The sequence below is a fragment of the Oncorhynchus masou genome, unplaced genomic scaffold, assembly GCF_036934945.1.
Source record: "Oncorhynchus masou masou isolate Uvic2021 unplaced genomic scaffold, UVic_Omas_1.1 unplaced_scaffold_2010, whole genome shotgun sequence".
Taxonomy (NCBI): Eukaryota; Metazoa; Chordata; class Actinopteri; order Salmoniformes; family Salmonidae; genus Oncorhynchus; species Oncorhynchus masou.
This window is the reverse complement of record NW_027016834.1, coordinates 16,503-35,753: the sequence shown is the minus strand read 5'-3', so window position 1 is coordinate 35,753 and position 19,251 is coordinate 16,503. Positions and strand designations below refer to the sequence as shown.

The window sequence follows — 19,251 nt, the reverse complement described above, 5'->3', positions numbered from 1 at the left end:
CAGGAAACAGCTCACCCAGTGGCGGCGCTCCTAGTGACTGGGGAATTTAAAACCTGTTTGGGATAGGGGTTCAGCTAGCGGAACATTTTGACAACATCCGGTGATGTGCCGAGAGTGCGAATTTCAAAAAAATGTTTATAAAAAATATTTCACTTTCATACATTCACAAGTACAATACATCGATTTTAAGCTAACTTCTTGTTAATCTAGCCACCGTGTCAGATTTCAAAAAGGCTTTACGGGGAAAGCAAACCATGCTATTATCTGTGGACAGCACCCTATCAAACAAACACATGACAATCATAATTCAACCCGCCAGGCGCACACAAAACTCTGAAATAACGATAAAATTCATGCCTTACCTTTGAAGATCTTCTTCTGTTGGCACTCCAATATGTCCCATAAACATCATAAATTGTCATTTTGTTCGATAAATTCCATTGTTATATCTCCAAAATGTCAATTTATTTGGCACGTTTTATTCAGAAAAACACCAGTTCCAACTATCGCAACATAACTACAAAATATCTAATAAGTTACCTGTAATCTTGATCCAAACATTTCAAACAACTTTCCGAATACAACTCTAGGTATTTCTTAATGTAAATAATCAATCAAATTTAAGACGGGATTGTCTGTGTTCAATACAGGATGAAAACAAAGTGGAGCGAGATTTCAGGTCGCGCGCCCCAACAGTACACTAGACTTGACCCTAGTTCTGAACAGCCATACTTCATCATTACTCAAAAAAAAAAACATCAACCAATTTCTAAAGACTGTTGACATCCAGTGGAAGCGATAGGAACTGCAAGCAAGTGCCTTAATCTAGATCCTCATAAAAAACAATTGAAAACAGTCATCTCAAAAAAAAAATCCTGGATGGTTTGTCCTCAGGGTTTTGCCTGCCAAATAACTTATGTTATACTCACAGATATAATTTTAACAGTTTTAGAAACTTTAGAGTATTTTCTTTCCAAATCTACCAAATTATATGCATATCCTAGCAGCTGGCAGTTTACTTTGGGCACGCTTTTCATCCAAAATTCCAAATGCTGCCCCCTATCCTAAAAAAGTTAATGCAGGGAAACTTAAGTCAGTTTTACCTCATTTCTATCAACATGTTAAATGCGCAACCAGAGGAAAGAAATTCTAGATCACCATTACTCCACACACAGACATGCATACAAAGCTCTACCTCACCCTCCATTTGGTAAATCTGTCCACAATTCTATCCTCCTGATTGCTGCTTGCAAGCAAAAATTAAAGCTGGAAGCACCAATGACTCGGTCTATAAAAAAAGTGGTCAGACAAAGCAGATGCTAAACTACAGGACTGTTTTGCTAGCAGACTAGAACATATTATGGTGATTCTTCCGATGGCATTGATGAGTACATCACAAGTCACTGGCTTTATCAATAAGTGCATCAAGGACGTCGTCCCCACAGTGACTGTACGTACATACCCCAACCAGAAGCCATGGACTACAGGCAACATTCGCACTGAGCTAAAGGTTAGAGCTGCCGCTTTCAAGCTTGGTACGCTTGGACCATGTTAGTTTGTTGGTTATGTGGACACCAAGGAACTTGAAGCTCTCCACCTGCAGCCCCGTTGACGAGAATTGGGTCGTGCTTGGTCCTCTTTGTCCTGTAGTCCACAATCATCTCCTTTGTCTTAATCACATGGGGAGAGGTTGTTGTCCGGGCACCACACGGCCAGGTCTCTGACCTCCTCCTATAGTCTGTCTCGTCGCTGTCGGTAATCAGGCCTACCACTGCTGTGTCATCTGCAAATTTAATGATTAAGTTGGAGTCGTGCCTAGCTGTGCAGTCATGAGTGAACAGGGAGTACAGGAGGGGACCGAGCACACACCCCTGAGGGATCCCTGTATTGAGAATCAGTGTGTCGGATGTGCTGTTACCTACCCTTACCACCTGGGGGCGGCATGTCAGGAAGTTCAAGATCCAGTTGCAGAGGAAGGGCTTTAGTCCCGGGGTCCCTCTTAGAGATCGGGCTACTTTTTCAACATTCTGTTAAAAATCGCGCAACATATCAATGTCCTGCTACTCATGCCAGGAATATAGTATATGCATATGATTAGTATGTGTGCATAGAAAACACTCTGAAGTTTCTAGAACTGGTTCAATGGTGTCTGTGACTATAACAGAACGAGTTCCGTGGTCAAAATCGCAAGGAAACCTGGTCACAAAATCTAAGAAGAAAAAATCCATCCGCCAGTCTCTGTACTGGCTATGTCTTGCCATAAATGATGGGACTGAGGTTGCAATTCCACACGATGTCGCCAGTGTTGTGATTTCCAGTTCCATTTATTCTTGGTCAGATCACTGAATAGCACATCCGGTCTTCAGATGTGCACCCAGACAAAATGTCGACTGGAAAATGGACTTCGTTTTGAAAACTTCTAGTTATTGAATACAGATCTCTCCGTGATCAATTTGATCGTTTATTAACGTTTACTAATACCTAAAGTTGGATTACAGAAGTAGGTTGAAGTGTTTTGTCAAAGTTTATAGGCAACTTTTTTAATTTTAAAAATAACGTTGCGTTTAGAAACTGTGTTTTTTCCTGGATCACACAGTCTTCATAAATGGACATTTTGGGTATACAAGGACCGATTTAATCGAAAAAAGACCCAATTGTGACGTTTAAGGGACATATAGGAGTGCAGACAAAGAAGCTCGTCAAAGGTAATGAATGTTTTATATTTTATTTCTGCGTTTTGTGTAGCGCCGGCTACGCTAATTCCTTTGTTTACGTCCCTTTCTGGTATTTCGGGGTGTTGCATGCTATCAGATAATAGCTTCTCGTGCTTTTGCCGAAAAGCATTTTACAAATCTGACTCGTTGGCTAGATTCACAAAGAGTGTAGCTTGAATTGAGTACCCTGCATGTGAGTTTTAATGAACGTTTGAGTTTTAACGAGTGCTATTAGCATTTGGCGTAGCGCATTTGCATTTATTGTTGGCAAGGGGGGCGGTTGCGTCTCGGGTGGGCCAGAGAGGTTAACTTATTGATGAGCTTTAAGGGCACTATGGTGTTGAACGCTGAGTTGTAGTCAATGAATAGCATTCTCATATAGGTGTTCCTTTTGTCCAGGTGGGAAAGGGCAGTGTGGAGTGCAATGGAGATTGCATCATCTGTGGATTTGTTGGGGCGGTATGCAAATTGGAGTGGGTCTAGGATTCCTGGGACAATGGTGTTGATGTGAGCCATGACCAGCCTTTCAAACCACTTCATGGCTACAGGCATGAGAGCTACATGTTGGTAGTCATTTAGGCAGGTTACCTTAGGGTTCTTGGGTACAGGGACAATGATGGTCTGCTTAAAACATGTTGGTATTACAGACTCGGACAGGGAGAGGTTGAAAATGCCAGTGAAGACACTAGTCAATTGGTCAGCGCATGCTCGCAGTACACATCCTTGTAATCCATCTGGCCATGCGGCCTTGTGAATGTTGACCTGTTTAAAGATCTTACTCACATCGGCTACGGAGAGTGTGATCACATAGTCTTCCGGAACAGCTGGTCCTCTCATGCATGTTTCAGTGTTATTTGCCTCAAAGCAATCATAGAAGTAGTTTAGCTCGTCTGGTAGGCTCGTGTCACTGGTTAGCTCTCGGCTGTGCTTCCCTTTGTAGTCTGTAATGGTTTGCAAGCCTGCCATATCCGAAGAGCATCAGATCCGGTGTATTGCGATTCGATCTTTGTCGTGTATTGAAGCTTTGCCTGTTTGATGGTTCATCGGAGGGCATAGCAGGATTTCTTATAAGCTTCTGGGTTAGAGTCCCACTCCTTGGAAGCAGCAGCTCTAACCTTTAGCTCAGTGCAGATGCCGCCTGTAATCCATGGCTTCTAGTTGGGGTATGTACGTACGGTCACTATGGGGACAACGTCATCGAAGCGCTTATTGATGAAGCCAATGACTGATGTGTTGTACTCCTCAATGCCATTGGAGGAATCCTGGAACATAATTCCAGTTTGTGCAAGCAAAACATTGGAGCCCCTTCTTCTTGTTTTTAGTTGATAGGAGTGGAATCCGGTGTGATCATCTGCTGCAATAGCCCATCTGTTACAAGAACCGACAAGTTGTGCATTGAGATGCCGTTCTGCACAACACTGTTGTACTGCGCAGTTTGTTGCTTGTTTTCTTCCCTCAAAACATTATCGCGGTTATCCGTTATTTGCCTGTTTGTGGCCCGCCTGTTTTCTTGCACGATTCTTGCCACTCTCATTCGACATCTCATCAACAAGCTGTTTTTGCCCACAGGACTGCTGCTGACTGCATGTTTTTTATTCGTCACACCATTCTCTGTAAACCCTAAACACTGTAGAGTGTGAAAAGCCCAGGAGGCTGGCCGTTTCTGAGACTCTGGAACCGGTACGCCACTGCATGTTAAAATAATAAAACAATCTGTCACCTGGATAGTACACTGATTCTATACAGAATATAGTCTTTGAGATGCTCAAACAAGTTCTTCAACTCTAAGGTTTGTCTTAGACTGTCTAAGACAAACCTCACAAAGAAAAGACAACAAGCTAATGCATGTGGTGCCAGTGTCTAAATAGTGATGGCAGGGCTAGTTCAAACTGCATTGGAATGGTTCTCCTCCCAGGGGAGTGAATCAGCCCATGCTTGGTGAATAGCACTTGGTTGATTTCCAGGAACAGGACACAGGAGTTCTAAATAGAACATGTGAGATAAAAGTGAGAGACAAGAATTAATAAAATAAATCATCACAGCAGAGGAATGTAGTTTGTGAGCTATAAAATGAACATCCTGACAGTTTGAGGCAGGGTGCTATGCAATCATCCTACTCCAACTATTGACATGGATAATGTGGCTTTTCTCATTTGTCAGTATGAATGAAATTAGTGGGTCCTGCCTTGATGACTATATTAGATTTACACTGCTTGTGGTATAAATTTGTGTGGTCTTCAACCTGATAGCTAAGTTGCTTCTTGTCCCGAAATGACATGCTAGCTAATGATAAAGCTATCTGCTCCTCTTAGCTAGCAAAAGTTATATTTGTTGTAACTATCTAGCAAGCTAGCTATATTACTAAGGTTCCTGTGTTCTAAGTTGGGTGCATTGATGCTATCACATTTATATAACTAAATAGTTTGATTACAAATAAATACAAATACTTTACCTGTGAGCAGTTTGTTAGACAGAGAACTCTCTGTCATAACCAGCTGTCTACTTAGATACAGATAATGTGATTGGCAGATGTGATCCGCAGTGATAGTACCATGGATAGTACACAAGTTTTGATTGGTTTACAGTTTGGTACTTGGCGGTGTTTGCTTGTCCAGCTATCGAACATAAAAGTAAGTATTTGGGGAAAAAATTGCAAACTTGACATGCCAACAAACAGAAACGTCTTAAATATAAATATACACAATATGTAAAAACCATCTCCTCCCTCGACACTATCATGACCCAAGGCGAGACCCAGATGCAGACACAGGAGGCAGATGGTTGAAGTCTTACAATGTGTATTGATCCAAAAGGAGTAGACAACAGAATGGTTGTGGACAGGCAAAAGGTCAGAACCAGATCAGAGTCCAGGAGGTACAGAGTGGCAGACAGGCTCGTGGACAAGGCAGGCAGAATTGTCAGGCAGGTGGGTACAGAGTCCAGAAACAGGCAAGGGTCAAAACCAGGAGGACTAGATAAAGGAGAATAGCATAATGCAGGAGAACAGGAAAAACTCTGGTTGACTTGTAAAAACGTACAAGACGAACTGGCACAAAGAGACAGGAAACACATGGATAAATACACTGGGGAAAATCAGTGACACCTGGAGGGGGTGGAGACAATCACAAGGACAGGTGAAACAGATCAGGGCGGGCAGACAGAGATCGATCATGTAAAAAATGAAATCAGGTAGCTTGCTACGGCAAACCACCTGTGTGGTTAGTGTGCGTCAGACAGAGATGGAGAGAAGAGACAGAAGAATGCGTTATCGAAATTGATAGAGCATTTGCTTCGCGGAGTATCTCAAACTGAAAACAATATCTATGTGATTGATAGTTTGTTTTCAGTGTAACAGGGTTATATTGGTGATTCCTCTTGCCACTTTATTGTTAAGCCAATGGGTTTTTGGTTTGAGTTTGTCTTGCCTTCACCTACTCAACATGGCATCTTATTGGCTGGTTTGCAAGGCTTGCTTACAAGGGGGGATGTTCCAGTTAGAATCGTCCCAGTGAACAATCACCAAACCAGCGGTAAGTTGTTGGTTGCAAAGCACTGTACATCAAAAGTGATTTTTATACTCTCAAGTGATGATTTAAATGTACAATTTATATCAAATTGTTTGTAAATGTTATTCGAACATCACACATAAGATGCAGCGGTTTTTGGAGAATATTTGTTATGCATTTTGTCGTAAAGAATTCCCGCCAGTATTAGCTAGCAACTTACTGCGTCTGGTGGGGGGGTTCATATATTTTGTACAGTGCGTGAGTGCAGAGTTGGATGGTGAGTTGTGCATTGCATGACGTGCAATTTTGTGACGTTCCTATCAGGTACATTGTTAAAGATATTATATTGTATATTGTAATTGTATTATTTTGGTAACTAGCCCAGTGAACAAGCACCAAACCAGAGTGCGGAGTTGGATGGTGAGATGTGCATTGTATGACGTGCAATTTTGTGCCGTTCCTATCAGAATAAATCTACATGACTGGTGCTACATGTTGGAGTTCCATGTCGATGACTGATTGTACACAGCGCAAGAAGAGTACTGTTACATCAGCAATCATAAAAGTATTCCATATTTACTTTGAAGATCTACTAAAATAGCGATTTTGTCAGACAGCATAGGTAGCAGCTATATAGAGATGAGATGATGACTTGGAATGAAATCATAAAGTCATCAAATAAAATAAATTTAATAGACGCAACAACTGAAATATAAACAAAGTAGAAGTGGAGAAACTGTTGTTTTCTCTCATGCAAGTCATATTGGCTGAAATCTACTGAAGTTTTAATGAAGTATTATTCATTTAGTCAATTCAATTCTTGTGGAAAATGCTAGTGGATAGGATCCTAAACCATTTTAGATGAACATTAGTTTGGTATGTGAGTTTGTGTGGGTGAGACATAAGCACAGAAAGATATTAGGCTTTTACCATATTCATACTATATTATCAAGTGCATGGAGTATGTATGCTGGAGGCTCCCTTGTGTTGAAGAACAGGCAGAACACATTTTCTAAGCAAATTAGGTATGCAAATTACCATTTTGCATACATCATTCAGTTAGAAAATGTGAAAGCACTGTTGTATAAAAGTACTGTAAAGATACACTCCCAGGCCTACCCCCCCATGCAGAATAGCTCTACTTTTTCCAGTGTTACACTTTATCTTTTAGAAATCTAAAAACCCCTACAAGCCTAAATGGATTCGACCATTGTAAAACTGATGAGTAGACCTTTAGTATTATTGAGAACTATGTTGTTCGCTGCAGTGTAACGTATTCATAGCCGTGGTATTTCACCACATAGGTGTCAGATTGGACTCCTCTTCGCAGAGAAGACTGTGTGGGGCTGCTTCTCAGTGGGGTCAAACCACAAGTAACAAGTGACAGAAAAGCGCTGACCACACAATGTGACGGACTGATGGGAAAGGAAAGGAGTCTGTGGTCACAAGCAGAGACACTCACATATGTACAGAGGGGTCCGAAATGATTGGATGCCTTGATAAAGATTAGCAAAAAACATAAATACTACACACCATTGGTGTGAGTTGCCAAAGACCTCTATTTACATGACATCTGACCATATGACTGCCTGGAGTTTGATAAATGGCATTGTAACCGGTACTATGGTCATATGACCTGAAAATAAATCTTGTTGGCCACACACAGCAGCGGTGGGTTTTGCCTATGAAAGAGCAATGCATATGCAGAAAATACCTCATTCCTACTGTAAAATATGGTGGTGGATCTTTGATGTTATGGGGCTATTTTGCTTCAACTGGTCCTGGGGCCCTTATTAAGGTCACCGGCATTGTGAACTTTACAGTACCAGGACATTTTAACCCAAAAACCTCAGACATGTTTGAACACAGGATGCAGGTCCAATACAGTGGCACTTCCTCTGCTTGGTCAGACAGTTGCATTCTTTTTAACCTGTCTGATTCACTTCTCTAAATGTTGAAAAAGCAGAAGTAACACACAAACACACACACACTCTCGAACAATGATTACTTGAATAGCTGGACTTCTCTGACGCCACTGACGCCAAAAAGACTGCAAGCACAGACACAGTTAGTACACATTGTAACACATGACTCCTGAGTGTTTGCAGAACCTTTCTGTGTGTCTCTGTCAGTTAGTCGCACCCTCACTAGCCATATATTTACTTTCCTTTATTTGTACTTCATCTGAAGAGTGTAAGTTGAAATTCAGTACACAGCCCTCATGGCTACAACTCTAGGCGTTTAGCTCTGTGCCAGTGGGTTATTGTGGTCCTGAGTTGCACAGACCACCTGAGTTAATTTGTCGCAATAAAGAAAGATTGAGAAAAGAAAAACCGACCCGTGTCGAATGGATACAAATATTGTCGATCTTTACAAAAAATGTCTTCTATACCTGCTGTTTCCATTACAACTGTCACATTTATTTTGTTGCAACATTGATTTTGTGGAATAAACCTGGGTCAATGGAAACCAGCCTACTGTCTTCACTTCTGTCTCAACTTTAGTATGTACAGTCCCCAGCACACTGAGAATTAAAAAACACAAAAAGGTAATATCAAGTCTAAAGTCCACATGATAAGAGACCTGAACAAAATTGTTAAGAAATTCACCAATTGCTTTGTCTTGTATAAAAACTCAACTAACTGCTCCTGAGAAAGCTACTCAAGCAAAGGCTGCATCACAGTTTTTAAGTAACCTCAGTCCCTAGAGTTGGATAGAGAGCGCACTTTGCACAAAACTTGAGTATGGTCAGTGCCTTTGAACACTGAAGCCATACACCATTTTAAAGCAGTCAACTTGGTGGGACTTTCTATGGTTTGTTTCTTCAGCCCTATTCCTCAGCTTTATAGCAAACCAAGTGGCAGAGTTGCTGTCTTATTGTTTTTCAAAGTAAGGAGTGGGGCTTTAGTATTTTCCCAGACAGACAAGTTCAATTAAATGCACGATAACTGCACCATTTTATTAAATCTGCATATATTACAGAGCCTATGGCATAATTCTAACACAACTTAGTTAATTCTAGTTCCCATTTTATGGCGTGTGCTTGTAGCCTGGAGAAATCCAGTCTGTGCTATCATGCCAAATCCTTTTCACTCATTGTCATGCCAAACATGCCGGTGTTTGGCATGACAAGGACAAGGAGTTGATATGATAGCACAAACATACTGGATTTATCCAGGCTATTTTGCTTGTTCCGCCTCCTCTTCTTGATCCTCCTCCTCCTCCTCTTTGTGCCGTGGGGAAGATCTTCGTGGGCTATACTCGGCCTTGTCTCAGGGTTGTAAGTTGGTGGTTTGACGATATCCCTCCAGTGGTTTGGGGCTGTGCTTTGGCAAAGTGGGTGGGGTTAAATCCTGCCTGCTTGGCCCTGTCCGGGGGTATCGTCGAACGGGGCCACAGTGTCTCCCGAGTCCTCCTGTCTCAGCCTCCAGTATTTATGCTGTAATAGTTTATATGTCAGGGGGCAAAGGTCAGTCTGTTATACCTGTTATATCTCCTTTCTTATCCAAAGGGGATAGAGAGCATGGCTTGTTGCTTGAGCTATTTTGTGTAAGAGAAGCTGTACAGTGCTGGAGGAAGGTACCACATCTCTCTTATAAGCAAGTGAGAATGAGAGTGACTGACCCATATAGGCTACTGTCTACAAAGAGAACAGACAGAGAAGCGATAACCACACGCTATGGTGTGAAAGAAGCTCATTTCTACACAGCATGCAATCGCGGATGCACACATGCATATGCATGCACACACATACGCACCGACTATACTATGGGGATGATGAAGGGGTTGATGCAATCTACATTGGATGACATGTTCATTTTGATACATGTATATTTGTAGTCTTAATTGAGCAACCATAAGAGTCCCACACTCTCTCTCCATTTGTGGGTTTTGTTGTTAGACTAACATCAGGGGATGTTTCAAAGAACCTTGCAGATAGAACAGTGATGTACAGAAGATCAGAAGTATTCTGTGTAGGCCTGATTTCTGTAAAACACATTCCTATCAGCTATGCTTCTGATCACATGTAAATATTATAACTACACCGCCGTTTATTATAATTATAAGTGAAATAATCTGTCTGCAAACGATTGTTGGAAAAATGATTTGTGTCATGCACAAAGTAGATGTCCAAACCGACTTGCCAAAACTATAGTTTGTTAACAATACATTTGTGGAGTGCTTGAAAAACAAGTTTTAATGACTATAACGTAAGTGTATGTAAACTTCCGACTTCAACTGTACACACAGCATGTAACATAGTCAGAGTGGTATAGTTGCCTACCTATAGCACCATACCAACGTGAAACATGTAGGACCAATGCTGTTGTTGGTCTGGCCCCTCACCGGAGACCAATCCGGAATGGCTAAACCTACCAGGGGCCCAAGCCCCCTCCGGCGTAGCTCTCGGGGTCATTGAGACACACAAGCCTCTAAACCACGCCAAGGTCACAGCTTTGAGAGAGGAGTGATTGAATCCAGTCCTGTCTGAACAGAAGGTAAGATTCTGACATCAGCGTACAAAACAGACTCCTCTTCTGGTGAACAGACTCCTCCGGTGCCAGATACCAGTGTATCCCCAACCTGTAAAGCCAGCACATAAACAAATAGAAACAGAAGCCTGTAATTCAATAAGATCCACCCATTTGCAAACTGTGCTTGTTCTTGTGTATTCTGTATTTTCACATTGGCTAGTATGTTATACAAGCCAACAACAGGTGACCACTTCCATCCTAAATATGTGTGTGTGTGTGTGTGTTCACAGATACAGAAGTTGCATGGAAAGTAGTATAATATGCATGCACATATATACACAGTGCATGCACACATCCATAAACACAGACCTTACCGATCTCTGAAAGTTCACATCAGCATAATGTTGGGCTGCTTCTCTTTGCTTGCAGGCTGCATTGAAATAAAGGGAAAAGGCATAATATTACATGATTACCTACAGTGTATGTTCTGTGTTTGTTGCCTTCAGGGTGCTCTGTATGATGTCAACTGTAACACAGATTGTACTTACCTCCACATTTCCTTATTTTAACTGCCCAGTAAGTACCAACACTTATTATCCCAACTGCTAACAATGTGACCAGTATGATTGGGACAGGATTGCGACCAGACCCTGTCAGGAGTAAAATGGAGGGTGGGTTGGGGGAGGGGGGGGGGGGTTATCTGTTCAGTCACTCATTTGGCATTGCTTGTCATATCTTTTTCATTAACGTCTTCTCATCTCCCATATTTTTTAATCAACTGTATGTTGTATGTGGCCTTGCCCTGTATTCACCTGAAGCCTATATTCTTCCTGTCTAAATGAAATTCAGCTGTTCAAACCCGAGCCATGTGCTTTAGTCAATACTGATGAATGACATTGATGAAGGTATTATAAGGTAGGCTACAAGGATCATAGGAATATAAATACAGAAATCTGCTTCCTGTAATACACAAGTTAAAATAATTACAATATGATAATACGCATGTTGAGGGATTTTGCAAAAACTCCCCTCAGGTTTTACTGTTAAAAAAAAGGAAAAGGAAATGAATAGCAGACACTGTCTGAGTGTTGGCTCTCACTGATCCACAACATGGGAAAACAATACCTTTGAGGGCAGAGCGTGAGGACAATTGAGGGCAGAGCGTTTCAATGATGAGCGGAGTTGGTTTTGAGTCAGCAGGGTTGGAAGCCTCACAGCTGTAGGTGTCAACATGTCTTTTGTTTAACTCCAGAGGGAGAGAGATTGGCTAGAAGATCAGGGCTGCTGGTCTGGTTGAGTATCTCCCCTCCTCTGTACCAGGACAAGATCACCTCTCCCGCGTTCTTCACAGTGCACACCAAGGAACAGCTCACTTTTTCAAATGGACTGTCCACTGAGGGACTGATGTGAGGAGCAGACACTGAGGCTGGGATAGCAGAATGATTAAGCAGTGACTCAATGACAAACAGAGATACAAAATGATGTGTTGACAGTGAAAACTAAGAGGTCATGAATGAGACCTAAACATATATGAAGAAGTGGGCTATTTATTTTTACAATACATGTGTAGACTCAGATCTGCCATGGTAAATGTTAGTTTAAAAACATTTAACTAAATAAAAATGTCTTTCTTGATCTTCATTGAAACAACTCTGGGTAACAGACTAAATGGGAGAATCGAAAAAAGTGAAGTAAAACAAGAAGCCAGACACGCACCATAGACAGTTAGATTTACAATCTTAGATGAACTCTGTGTATTGATGATAAGCATTTTATAAAGTCCAGAGTCGTTGATGGTGAGGTTTCTGATGGTGAGAGATCCAGTCTGAGTATCCATCTTCAGTCTGTCTTTGAACCTCCTACTGTAGTTTGTTGTAATCACACCAGCATTCAGCAGCGCTATGTTATCAAATGAATCTGAACGACTCAATGGGAAAGACCATGCCATAATAGTGCCACTAGGTAGGTCATTAAGTCCAGTCGGTAAAGTTACTTTCATTCCCTCTTTTCCCAACACATTTACAGCATCAATCAGATCTGAAAGGAAGAAAGAAAACATTGTCTAAGGGCAGGAGCTACATCAATACAAGACATTAACAGGACTAAATCCTGTAGGCGATCCCGGATCCAAGCCAAGCACATGATAGACTAGGATTAAATAATTTATATTTTTACAGTACGCAGTGACCTACAGTACGTACATTTTTGTTTGTATTGTCTTTGTATTATTATTATTTTATAATCCATTGAGTTGTAGTTATGGCTACTAGGTGTAGCCTACACTTTAGTTCACATTTCTAACTCATGAACACTAAATACGACTATTTTGACCTTTATATAATCCAGAGCTGCCAACGCTCGAGCGTTGGCTTTGAGACACACATTAATTTCACACTCTTCATTAGCTTTCACTGCACACCTCTTACAGGGCTGACAACTTTTGAAAACATCTTAGAGTGCGGTCTGCTATGTGAATTTAATTGCCCCCTGGTCCCCCCTCCCCCTCCAGGGAGATTTGCTGCTTGCTCTCCAGGAGGGTTGCCCCCCCTGGTCGTTTTCCCAAGTGCTGGGTGTTTGAAAATGTTCTTGTTAAAAAAAGTATTTCTCAAAATCAACCAACTTTCAAGAGAAATCAAAATAATATCAACATTTAGTTGGTTTATGCCTACTAGTTGAAGATCCTTGATCTTACACCTGCATTGCTTGCTGTTTGGGGTTTTAGGCTGGGGGTCTGTACAGCACTTTAAAGATATCAGCTGATGTACGAAGGGCTATATAAATACATTTGATTTGATTTGACATCATCTTACTCTACACAGACAAAATATAATGTGTTCATCTCTGCACAATACTAAAATGTGAAAATTATTTTTGATTCCTGGAGAATTTAATATCTTATGCCTATTTGAATTATTTAAAACTGCCCATGAATGGCTGCAAAAATACACAGCCTCATGTCTGTCATTTTCAAAGACATAAGTAGGCATATCAGATTTAAAATATATGACCACAGTGGCAAAATTGTGAAGAAGTGGAATAATCAAATACGTGTGGGGAATAGTTAAACACAGTAATGAGCCTATATGTTTGCCCATTGTCAAGAGAATGAGAATTGTTCCACCGATCAGACTAAATAAAGTAAATAGCTAATTAAATTTCCTGAAGAATAGATGACATAAATCTGCCCCTGCACCCTAACTAATTATTTTTCTAGTTATTGTCCCCCTCTAGAATACAATTTTCACTTTTGGGTTCACAATCTGTTTGACAAAATTATTTTCATAGTTACAAATCAGGTCACCCTACCAAACGTCCCTGCTAAAACGTATTGTAGTGTAGGTCTGTCTGTCTGCTGCCTTTTCGTTGTCACAGCCTAAATGCCAATCACCAATTGTGGGGACTAATGCAAGAGTGGTTGAAATTGACTTTAGTACGTACTGTCTGTAGTGTCTTAGCTCTTATTACTAATGGATATAATACGAAAGACTCTGAATACAATGAAGTGAACTGGAGCTTCACATTTACTAAACCTAGTTTGTACAAGAATAACATAGAGCAACACTGCACATGAACAAGGACGCATCACGATCTGAATCTCTATCGTCGTCATGTCGTGCCACAGCACTGTGAACCGCCACACATTGAAGCATATGATTAGTCTAGTTATCTAAGGGATTAAGGAGATTGGATGGAAAAAGAAACGCCCCTCAAGATTAGAGTGGAGCTGAATGGAGAGAGAACCATCTCTGCTGAGTTTATACAACTCTAAAAAAGAGTAGTATGGTACCACTGTTTTATATATGTTGTCAACAAAATTAGGTGGTTGTTTCTCCAGTCCGTATTGCAAAATGCAGCATTTTGACAGCATGTACAAAAGTTGATTTAATCCACACTAGTCCCCTCCTTTGGTGATTGTCGTTTAGGCTGTGACAACGAAAAGGCAGCAGACAGACCTACCTACAGTGTAAGTTTTAGTATAGGGTGGGGACAATACATAGAAAAATAATTTGGTTCGAGTGTAGGGGCAGATTTGTTTTACATTTTTATTTATTTCACCTTTATTTAACCAGGTAGGCTAGTTGAGAACAAGTTCTCATTTGCAACTGCGACCTGGCCAAGATAAAGCATAGCAGTGTGAACAGACAACACAGAGTTACACATGGAGTAAACAATTAACAAGTCAATAACACAGTAGAAAAAAAGAGAGAGTCCATATACATTGTGTGCAAAAGGCATGAGGAGGTAGTTGAAAAATTACAATTTTGCAGATTAACACTGGAGTGATAAATGATCAGATGGTCATGTACAAGTAGAGATATTGGTGTGCAAAAGAGCAGAAAAGTAAATAAATATAAACAGTATGGGGATGGGGTAGGTAAAATTGGGTGGGCTATTTACCGATAGACTATGTACAGCTGCAGCGATTGGTTAGCTGCTCAGATAGCAGATGTTTGAAGTTGGTGAGGGAGATAAAAGTCTCCAACTCCAGCGATTTTTGCAATTCGTTCCAGTCACAGGCAGCGGAGAACTGGAACGAAAGGCGGCCAAATGTGTTGGCTTTAGGGATGATCAGTGAGATACACCTGCTGGAGCGCGTGCTACGGGTGGGTGTTGTCATTGTGACCAGTGAACTGAGATAAGGCAGAGCGTTTACCTAGCTTGGACTTGTAGATGACCTGGAGCCAGTGGGTCTGGCGACGAATATGTAGCGAGGGCCAGCCGACTAGAGCATACAGGTCGCAGTGGTGGGTGGTAAGAGCAACATCGTTGATATATACAGAGAAAATAGTCGGCCCGAGAATTGAACCCTGTGGCACCCCCATAGAGACTGCCAGAGGACCGGACAGCATGCCCTCCGATTTGACACACTGAACTCTGTCTGCAACGTTGTTGGTGAAACAGGCAAGGCAGTCATTAGAAAAACCGAGGCTCCTGAGTCTGCCGATAAGAATATGGTGATTGACAGAGTCGAAAGCCTTGGCCAGGTCGATGGCTGCACAGTACTGTCTTTTATCGATGGCGGTTATGATATCGTTTAGTACCTTGAGCGTGGCTGAGGTGCACCCGTGACCGGCTCGGAAACCAGATTGGACAGCGGAGAAGGTACGGTGGGATTCGAGATGATCAGTGACCTGTTTGTTGACTATGCTTTCGAAGACCTTAAATAGGCAGGGCAGGATGGATATAGGTCTAACAGTTTGGGTCCAGGGTGTCTCCCCCTTTGAAGAGGGGGATGACTGCGGCAGATTTTCAATCCTTGGGGATCTCAGACGATATGAAAGAGATTTTGAACAGGCTGGTAATAGGGGTTGCGACAATGGCGGCGGATAGTTTCAGAAATAGAGGGTCCAGATTGTCAAACCCAGCTGATTTGTATGGGTCCAGGTTTTGCAGCTCTTTCAGAACATCTGCTATCTGGATTTGGTTAAAGGAGAACCTGGAGAGTCTTGGGCGAGTAGCTGTGAGGGGGAGCGGAGCTGTTGGCCGAGGTTGGAGAAGCCAGGAGGAAGGCTTGTCCAGCCGTTGAGAAATGCTTGTTGAAGTTTTCGATAATCATGGATTTATCGGTGGTGACCGTGTTACCTAGCCTCAGTGCAGTGGGCAGCTGGAAGGTGGTGCTCTTGTTCTCGATGGACTTTACAGTGTCCCAGAACTTTTTGGAGTTAGAGCTACAGGATGCAAATTTCTGCCTGAAGAAGCTGGTCTTTGCTTTCTTGACTGACTGCGTGTATTGGTTCCTGACTTCCCTGAACAGTTGCATATCGGACTATTCAATGCTATTTACAGTCCGCCACAGGATGTTTTTGTGCTGGTCGAGGGCAGTCAGTATGTATTCTTGTCTTTTGGAGATTTGATTATTTATTGACAATTCTCATTCTTAATGATTGACAAACATGTTGTTTCATTACTGTGCTTGACTTATCAGCAAGAACACTACTGTTATTCCCCACACGTATTTGATTATTCCACTTCTTCACAATTTTAGTCATATTGTAGTCATATATTTGAAATCTGATATGCCTACTTGCGTCTTTGAAAATGAATTATATGAGGATATGTTATCCATTCATGGACAGTTTTGAATAAGTCGTACAAATAAGAAGAGGCTGTGCACAATGACAAGGGCCCATATGAGTGTGTCTGTCATAATCGGACCGTTGCAGTTGTAAAGCTAGATGTTCTGGGTAAGTTGAACACGCATGATGAAACTTTACATTTTGAGTGTTGCCTGGGTACAAGAACTATGACTACTTTACTCAGGGATAGATTTGAAGAGTTTACTTCCAAAACACTATATCCACCATTTTTCTTCATAAGAAATGATTAGTTATGGTTTTTTTTGTCCATAGATGTCTATACATTTTTTTGTTGTTGTTGCAAAATGCTACGTATCCATTGTTTTTAGCTTGAACGTTCGTATCCTGTATATTTGACAATGATATGTGATTTGTTTCTTAGATCTGTCTTTATGTCGTGTTGTGGTGTCTCTCTTGTCGTGATGTGCGTTTTGTTCTGTTTGTATTTTATTTTTTACATTTTTAATCCCAGCCCCCGTCCCCGCAGGAGGCCTTTTGCCTTTTGGTAGGCCATTATTGTCACATTCTGACCATCGTTCGTGTGTGTTTTCCTTGTTTTAGTGTTGGTCAGGACGTGAGCTGGGTGGGCATTCTATGTTGTGTGTCTGGTGTGTCTATTTCTATGTTTGGCCTGATATGGTTCTCAATCAGAGGCAGGTGTTCGTCATTGTCTCTGATTGGGAAACATATTTAGGTAGCCTGTTTTGTGTTGGGTTTTGTGGGTGATTGTTCCTGTCTTTGTGGCACCAGATAGGACTGGTTTGTTGTTGGTTTTTTTCACGTTTCTTGTTTTGTAGATTGTTGTACTTTCATCTTTATTAAAGATGTACAAAACTAACCACGCTGCATTTTGGTCCGCCTCTCTTTCCCCAGAAGAAAACCGTTACAGTCATTGTCACTGACTTGCCTAGTTAAATAAGGGTTCAATAAAAAAATGATATAAGCATTGGCTATTAAATGTATCATTTTGGACATTTTAGTATTGTGCACATGCTAGGCAGAGATGGTACGGTGACTCATGAACACATTATATTTTGTCCGTGTAGAGTAAGATGATGTCAAGGATCTTCAACTAGTAAGAAATGAATTGTTAGAACAAGAACATTTTCAAACACACAGCACTTCAGAGGAGGACAACCCAGCAAGCAGGATTTTCTCCCAGCCCTATTTTAAAGAGATAATCCACCCAAATTACAAAATGTTTGTGAACTTACCTTGAAAGCAGTGTATGGATAAGGAGACTGCATTCTATCATTTGGTTCCCCACTGCATCAACCATGAATATTAAAAATGTACTTTACACCCCCCCCCCAAAAAAAAATAATAATCTCAAAGTAACAAACGCGTCAAGTTTGGAGTTTAAAGGCATCCTGAATACAGCTGACCTGTGTTTATTGTTATTCTTTGTTTTAACCTGGTCATACGCCTAAGTCAAACGCGTAGAATTGCAGGAAATGAGCTTTAAAAAAACTACAATTATCATCTAGGGTTTGTGCCAGGGGGCAATGAAATTCACATTGCAAATCTCACTCCAAGCTTTCTTTTTTACATTCTTATTATTTAACCTTTATTTAACTAGGCAAGTCAATTAAGAACAAATGATTATTTACAGTGATGGCCTACATCGGCCAAACCCGGCCAATTGTGCACCGCCCTATGGGACTCTCAATCACGGGCAGTTGTGATACAGCCTGGATTTGAACCAGGGTGTCTGTTGTGACACCTCAAGCACTGAGATGCAGTGCCTTAGACTGCTTTACCACTCTGGAGCTCAAAAGTTGGCATCCCGGATTTAACCAGTAAGTCATCTAGAACACATTTTCTCTTTTACGATAAGGACATGACCAAAAAGCGATTGTGTAATTATAACAATATTTTTCTGCACCATCTGCCACAACAGTTTTGCAATAATATAACATATTCACATCAATTACACAAGAGTCATGTAACATGATAGTAGCCTACTTTTGTAATTGACTCTCAGTTTGACACGGCAGACTTACCACTTTTGAGAAAGAGTAATATCCAGAGAACGAATCTTATCATTTTTCTTTTCAATAGGGTGCTCAGATTAAGTATAATTCACTTTACGTTCTCCCACCAATTGCAACACATTCTCTCTCTCTCTCTCTCTCTCTCTCTCTCTCTCACCCTCTCACTCTCTCTCTCGCTCTCATTGGGTGCCCTGTCTCTCTATTCCTCTTTCTCTCTTTCACACATCGTGTGCGCTGTCTCTCTCTCTCTATCAGGCAAACATGTTAGAGCAAGTGGGGAGTGTCCCTTCTTGTCATTTTAAATTCAAAGGACTTTATTGCCATGTGAAACATATGTTTACATTTCCAAACGCAAGTGAAATAGATAAATAAAGTGAAATAAAAAATAAAAATAAACAGTAAACATTACACTCACAAAAGTTCAGAAAGAATAGAGACATTTAAAATGTCATATTATTGCCATATACAATGTTGTAACATAGTTA

At 41.1% G+C, this 19,251-nt stretch overlaps 2 long non-coding RNA genes across 6 annotated transcripts; both read right to left on the bottom strand.

Moving 5' to 3' along the window:
* Positions 1-9,153: 9,153 nt before the first annotated feature.
* LOC135539217 (uncharacterized) lies at positions 9,154-11,952 on the bottom strand. 5 transcript variants are annotated; one of them, XR_010455583.1, is made up of 4 exons: positions 11,821-11,952; positions 11,244-11,345; positions 11,070-11,125; positions 9,154-10,804 (listed from the first exon to the last, which is right to left on the bottom strand). It is a non-coding gene; the product is annotated as an uncharacterized LOC135539217 (long non-coding RNA). The 5 variants fall into 5 exon arrangements; XR_010455584.1 differs by having other exon boundaries at positions 9,154-10,841; positions 11,070-11,345; XR_010455582.1 differs by having other exon boundaries at positions 11,070-11,345.
* A 4-nt stretch (positions 11,953-11,956) lies between these two features.
* On the bottom strand, positions 11,957-18,996 carry LOC135539218 (uncharacterized). The gene is made up of 3 exons (XR_010455585.1): positions 18,776-18,996; positions 12,412-12,732; positions 11,957-12,121 (listed from the first exon to the last, which is right to left on the bottom strand). It is a non-coding gene; the product is annotated as an uncharacterized LOC135539218 (long non-coding RNA).
* Positions 18,997-19,251: the final 255 nt, after the last annotated feature.